We start from the raw sequence: 6,035 nt of genomic DNA, 5'->3' as shown, positions 1-6,035 counted from the left end.
TTATGCACAGCTTCACTGAAAATGGGGGGAATTTTTTATTGCACAGTTTCCTTTATGATACATAAAGTTCTCATTCCCTCTCTTTTATTATTATTATTATTATTATTATTATTATTATTAATAAAATTATTATTATTATTGTTATTATTATTGTTGTTGTTTTACAACCCAGTGAACTTCTTAGAAGGTTCCTAATATTTTAATTCTGAAACTGTGTAATCATTTCTATTTTCATAACCACTCAGTAACATGTAATTAACAGTTGTGTACCAGAGAATTAATTATTAATGCTTTTATCACAAAATTATTAATGTTGGAATCAGGTCAAACACTGTAAAGAGGTCAGTGAAATCTGATTTAATGTAAATAGTATTTCCTGTCAATTCTATATACAGCTACTGATGTAATATGTACAGGCAAAAAACGATGGTGTTGAAGAAAGTAGCACTGCTTCGATAATTCTGCATCTAAAATCTTTATGAAATGCATTTTTGTTTGCTCTAAGTAGTACATCAGTTAAGAGAAGACCAAATAAAAAAATGTCATTACTATTTGACTTTGTTGGTATTATCTGTCATCAACCTGAATATCCCCCTGGGGATCAATAAAGTATCTATCTATCTATCTACCAAGGATGAATTCAGTTCACTCATATATTGCAGCATCAATTGCTAACATTTTACAGTAATAACATTATTTAAAAAACAAGAGAACATTTTTAAAAACATTTTGGAATCAGTCAGACTAAAAAACTTTGGAACTGAAGCCAAGCTGCCACCATCAGAAGAGCAGATGATGTCTGGCTGGAAAAAAGTGTTTAAATACAATTTTATTTGATGCACGCTTCACCACATGGAACATTTTCAAAGCATATCTATTTTTCAGCATTCATAACTACTGAGGTCCCCCTGCGATGGACTGGCGGTCTGTCTGGGATGTGCTCTGCTTAACATCCTGTGCTTCTGGGATAAACATTGGATTTGGTTATTTAAACTATAAAATGGACCAGGTCACTCTTCAGTCAGCAGCAACTTTGCCTTATTCTATATACAGACCACTGTGGGAAGCACGATGTGAAGGAAGATTGTCTTTCACTTTTTCATTTGCCATTTTTGAGATGGTTCTGAGGGGGCTCAGTAGGTGGAAAACAGATGCGAACAAGGAAAAAACTGAAAGTTAAGCATTTCACAACTTTATATTCTTTACACTAGCAAACATCTGTGAGTGCCACAAACTCCTGTTGTCTCAGCAACACAATTAAAAATGTAATGGATATGTTCTACTAATTAGAAACTCAGAAAAACATTATTTAAAAAGGGGATGACACAGTGGCACATCTGGTAGCAGTGGTGCCTTACAGTTCCTGGGCTGCAGGTTTAAACATGGGTTTATATCCAGCTCAGTCTCTGAAGTTTACCCCCCTGTGCTGGGATGGACTGGCATCCTGTCCAGGGTGAACCCTGCCGTCCATCCTATGACACTGGGATAGGCTTTGGACCACAGGGGCCCTGCACTGGACAAGCAGTTACTGATAATGAATAACACACATACACACACACACACAGGCTGAAACCACTTGTCCCAAGCGGGGGTCACGGCGAGCCAGAGCCTAACCCGGAAACACAGGGCGTAGGGCTGTAGGGGAAGGGGACACACCCAGGACGGGACGCCAGTCTGTCTCAAGGCACCCCAAGCAGAACTCGAACCCTAGACCCACCAGAGAGCAAGACCCGACCAAACCCGCTACGCCAGCGCACCTCCTCCATGTGGGATTTACTATAGCAATAATCAAAAAGAATGTTTATTTAAAAATCACCTCCGTAGACCTGTAAATCATACAACTCTCTATCTATTGCTTGCTTTTTCAAGTTAGTTGCTATAGACACATTGACAAATGTGTGAATGGTACTGGACGTTACAAAAGGGCAATAAGGTGATTGCTTTCCATTCCAGGCACTGATTTCATAGGACTGAACATCACACATCTACCCTGAAAACAAGAATAATCTGGCATTTCTCATACAGAAGATCCCCTCTTTAGGAATGAATCTCTAAAAGCCTTTGCGGAAAGTCTTGGGTCGAGGGAGGACTTCTCTAAAGCAAGGTTATTTGCACTGGCAGGAAAATCCTGCTTGATCAGCCTTGGATGAGGGCAAGAAAGGGAAACTCACCAGTCCAAAAAGATCTAGTGAGGGGTCTAGCCTGGGAGCTGGGGAGCAAAGGGGTTTTGCTCAGGAAAAGTTGTTTCATTGTTGGTTTGAATGGAGTTTAATCATTTTAAATATCTGATATTTAATAATAATTTAACAGTTGACATTATTTTTCATTTATGAATGTTGGATGTGTTTAAAAATGAAATTGGCATAGACTGTTTATGAAATGTAGAGATGATGGTATATAGACAGATTTCATGCTGAAGGCTTGCTGTCAGCATTATGTATTTAATATTTTCTGCATATCATTAATGGCCTGTGGCTTTATATACAGTCATATGAAAGTGATATTTTCACGTTTACATTTCAGGTGTCTATCATTTTAAGGAGAGAAGAACTTTGAATATTTTCATTTTCAAGTTTTTTGTGTTGCATATGACATTTCTTTTACATTTATTTACCTAGCAGACACTTTTCTCCAAAGCGACTTCTAATGAACTTTATGTAGCATTATCAGCCCACACACCTTATTCACCGTGATGACTTACACTGCTAGATACACTACTTACAATGGGTCACTCATCCACACACACACACACACACACACACACACACAGACTCTCTCTCTCTCTGTCAGTTACACACTATGGGGAACCTGAACAGCATGTCTTTGGACTGTGGGAAGAAACCAGATCACCCAGAGGAAACCCACACAGACGTGGGGAGAAGATGCAAACTCCATACAGACTGAGCGGGGATCAAACCCATGTCCTCTCACACCACCCAGGTACTGTGAAACAGCAGCGCTACTAACTGGGCCACCATGCCACTGATTTGTAATTGTTTGTTGTTTTTGATGTGTTTCAAACACTTTATTATTTCTTGATGAAGTTTGGGAAAAAATACATCAGCCCCATGTTTCCTCCTGGCCAAGAGAGGTTTTTGGTTGTTTTTGTCTCAGTGATTTAACTATTAAAGACTGAAATGAAACAATTAATCTCAGTTTTTAACAACAACATACAGCACATGCTAGCTATTTCATGGTAATATAAAATATCTGCGCAGAAGGTGCTTACCAGGGATCATAACAGACTTCTCGTGGAATTGTGAGAATTTTACGGAATATTGATCTGCGTGCCAGACCAAAGCAGTGTTTTGGTAGGAGAACTCAGCATGGACTGCAATGGACTAGAAAAGCGCAAGCTTCTGCAAAAGGGGAAATAATCAAAAACAATACATACAAATCTTGTGAGCAATACTGCACATAACTGCATAAACATATTTCTGCTTGAAAGTGCATTCCTTAAATTTTGATTCTGACTTTTGTGTAGATACAATCATCTTGACTTCATCAAACTGTTTAAAAGTTTTTCCTCCATTATCAGACTTGCTGATATACAGTGTAATTTCCACACTGTGCAATTCACTTTCCAAAGCAGCTTTATGTAGTCACAGACCATGAAGTAAACAGCTTTGTAAAATTTCCTTATCCCTCAATGGTTAATTTTTGGTTGCTTAAACGTGAAAAAATATGAAAGAATTAGGTACACAGCTTTAATTTATTTTGACCTCATATACATCCTATATGGTGAGACAAATATCCAAAAAGTGCCTCGTAATGTCAGCATGCTTAAAAACTTAAGTCATATGGGTTTTGGGTTTTGTGTGTGTGTGTGTGTGTGTGTGTGTGTGTGTGCGTGTGTGTGTGTGTTTTAATTTTTACAACTATTTGTCATTTGCTTCAGCTGTTTTCGTCAAAGAATTGCATCTAGAGGAGGGAACCATCTATATGCTTCAGCTAAATGAATAAATGTTAATGTAAGAAATAGGCAAAAAGTGTTATAATACATGAAAGGGCAGCCATTGCATCCACATCTTTATCCTGACAGAATTTTTTTCTTGACTTTGCATGCCTCAGACATTGTTGCTTTATTTCTAGGAAAGGGGTGAGTAGGCATCTTTGGTGTCTTGCTGTGGAGAGTGCTCTCTGAAAACTCCCTACTCATCACTTGAGCCATGACCCATCCAGGCGTCTGTGAGGTCCTTTACACACCTGAGCTGCAGCACTCTTTCACTAAACCTTGCCTGCAATTGTACAGAAATTGAAACAGAAGCAAAGGAAGGAAAACAGATGTAAATTTGGGCACCATCTAAATAAAGATGATAAGAAAAGCTGTGGGAGGAGATGAGGTTTCTCAAGGACAGAATGTATAAGGGAGAACAGGAGAACAGGACCCAACATCTGTAGAGATGGGTAATTGTACAATGCTGGATATTAAGCAACATTTGTTTCCTTTTATTTTGTTTATGGAAAAACGTAGAATTTGTTAAAAGCAATTTTACATTCCCAACATGTTACATTGTTAAAACTGCAGCTCATCACAGGCAACAACAGTGGTGGAGTGAGTGAAGAACTGACACTAATTTCTTCTATGGAATTCCAGATCACTCCTTCTTTTCTGTTGCCTGTACATATAATGAGGCCATTGGTGACAGATTTCTGAAATGACAGCTGGAATCTGAGAGACACGTATATCTGTTATTCGTACAGGGCACCAAATTGGACGGGACCCTTCAGCAACGGGACAAGGATGTCCACTTCAACAACAGAACTGAACTACACTAGAAACAACACAGAAGTGTTGTACAATAATCGGCTGTTTCTCGGCCTATTTTCCAGTCACAATAAATTAAAGGGAAACACATTTATTTTAATCATTAAGTTATCATTACATGCAGCAGTCCAGTACTACATGGGACACACTTGTAGTGTAGTGGTTACTGCTACTGCCTTTGGGCCTAAAGGTCACAAGTTTGATTTCCACTTCCCGCTGTACTACCCTTGAGCAAGGTCCTTTTTTTTCATAACCGCTTGTCCCACACGGGGTCGCGGGGAACCGGAGCCTACCCGGTAACACAGGGCATAAGGCCGGAGGGGGAGGGGACACACCCAGGACGGGACGCCAGTCCGTCGCAAGGCACCCCAAGCGGGACTCAAACCCCACACCCACTGGAGAGCAGGACTGCGGTCCAACCCACTGCGCCACCGCACCCCCCTCGAGCAAGGTCCTTACCCTAAAAAAATTGCTCCTGTATAATTACCCAGCTGTATAAAGGGGTAAATAATTGTAAATACCTTTAGGTGGTAAGTTGCTTTGTAGAAGCACAGACACACACTGTCTGAAACAGGGGTCGAGGTGAACCAGGGCCTAACTCGACAACACAGGGCACAAGGCTGGAGGGACACACCCAGGACGGGACAATCCAGTCCACTGCAAGGCACCCTATGCAGCACTCAAACCCCAGACCCACCAGAGAGCGAGACCCAGCCAAGCCCGCCGCACCACCGCGCCACCCAACTTTGTAGAAACGCATCAGCTAAATGCAGTGGGTTTGGGGTGTTCTCTGTTTTTTAATCTATTAATTTCGCTTTGCTGATCTATACCTTGTCAGTGATGCAGAAACAGCTTTAGACAATGTGTATGAAATCATGGGTAGGCTGAAGGTCCATGCCCTTGGCTTTGATCCACTTTCATTACATGAGCTGCATCACTTGCAGAGCTCCTGCTTCCCATGCAGTACTCATACACTTACTGGTGACCATCAAATTATGAAAGCAGGAAGCTGTGAATGCTGTCACTCCCCAGCAGAAGGGCCACTAACCAATCCCATAGTTGGAAGTGATAAGGCCAGTTTGATCCTTTAGTGAAACATTTCTGTTTTAGAATTAAAAGAAATGTCAGATTAAATATTTATTTATCCGTAAAACAAATGAAGTTGAAAGTGAGCTTGCTCACCTGGGGATGGTTGCTTTGTAATACTTCTTAGGTTGACTAAATCACGCCAGATGAATATTAGTGAATTATTACAGTTGTTACTGTA

This window comes from Scleropages formosus, chromosome 11, assembly GCF_900964775.1.
Source record: "Scleropages formosus chromosome 11, fSclFor1.1, whole genome shotgun sequence".
Taxonomy (NCBI): domain Eukaryota; kingdom Metazoa; phylum Chordata; class Actinopteri; order Osteoglossiformes; family Osteoglossidae; genus Scleropages; species Scleropages formosus.
This window is presented reverse-complemented; position numbering follows the sequence as displayed.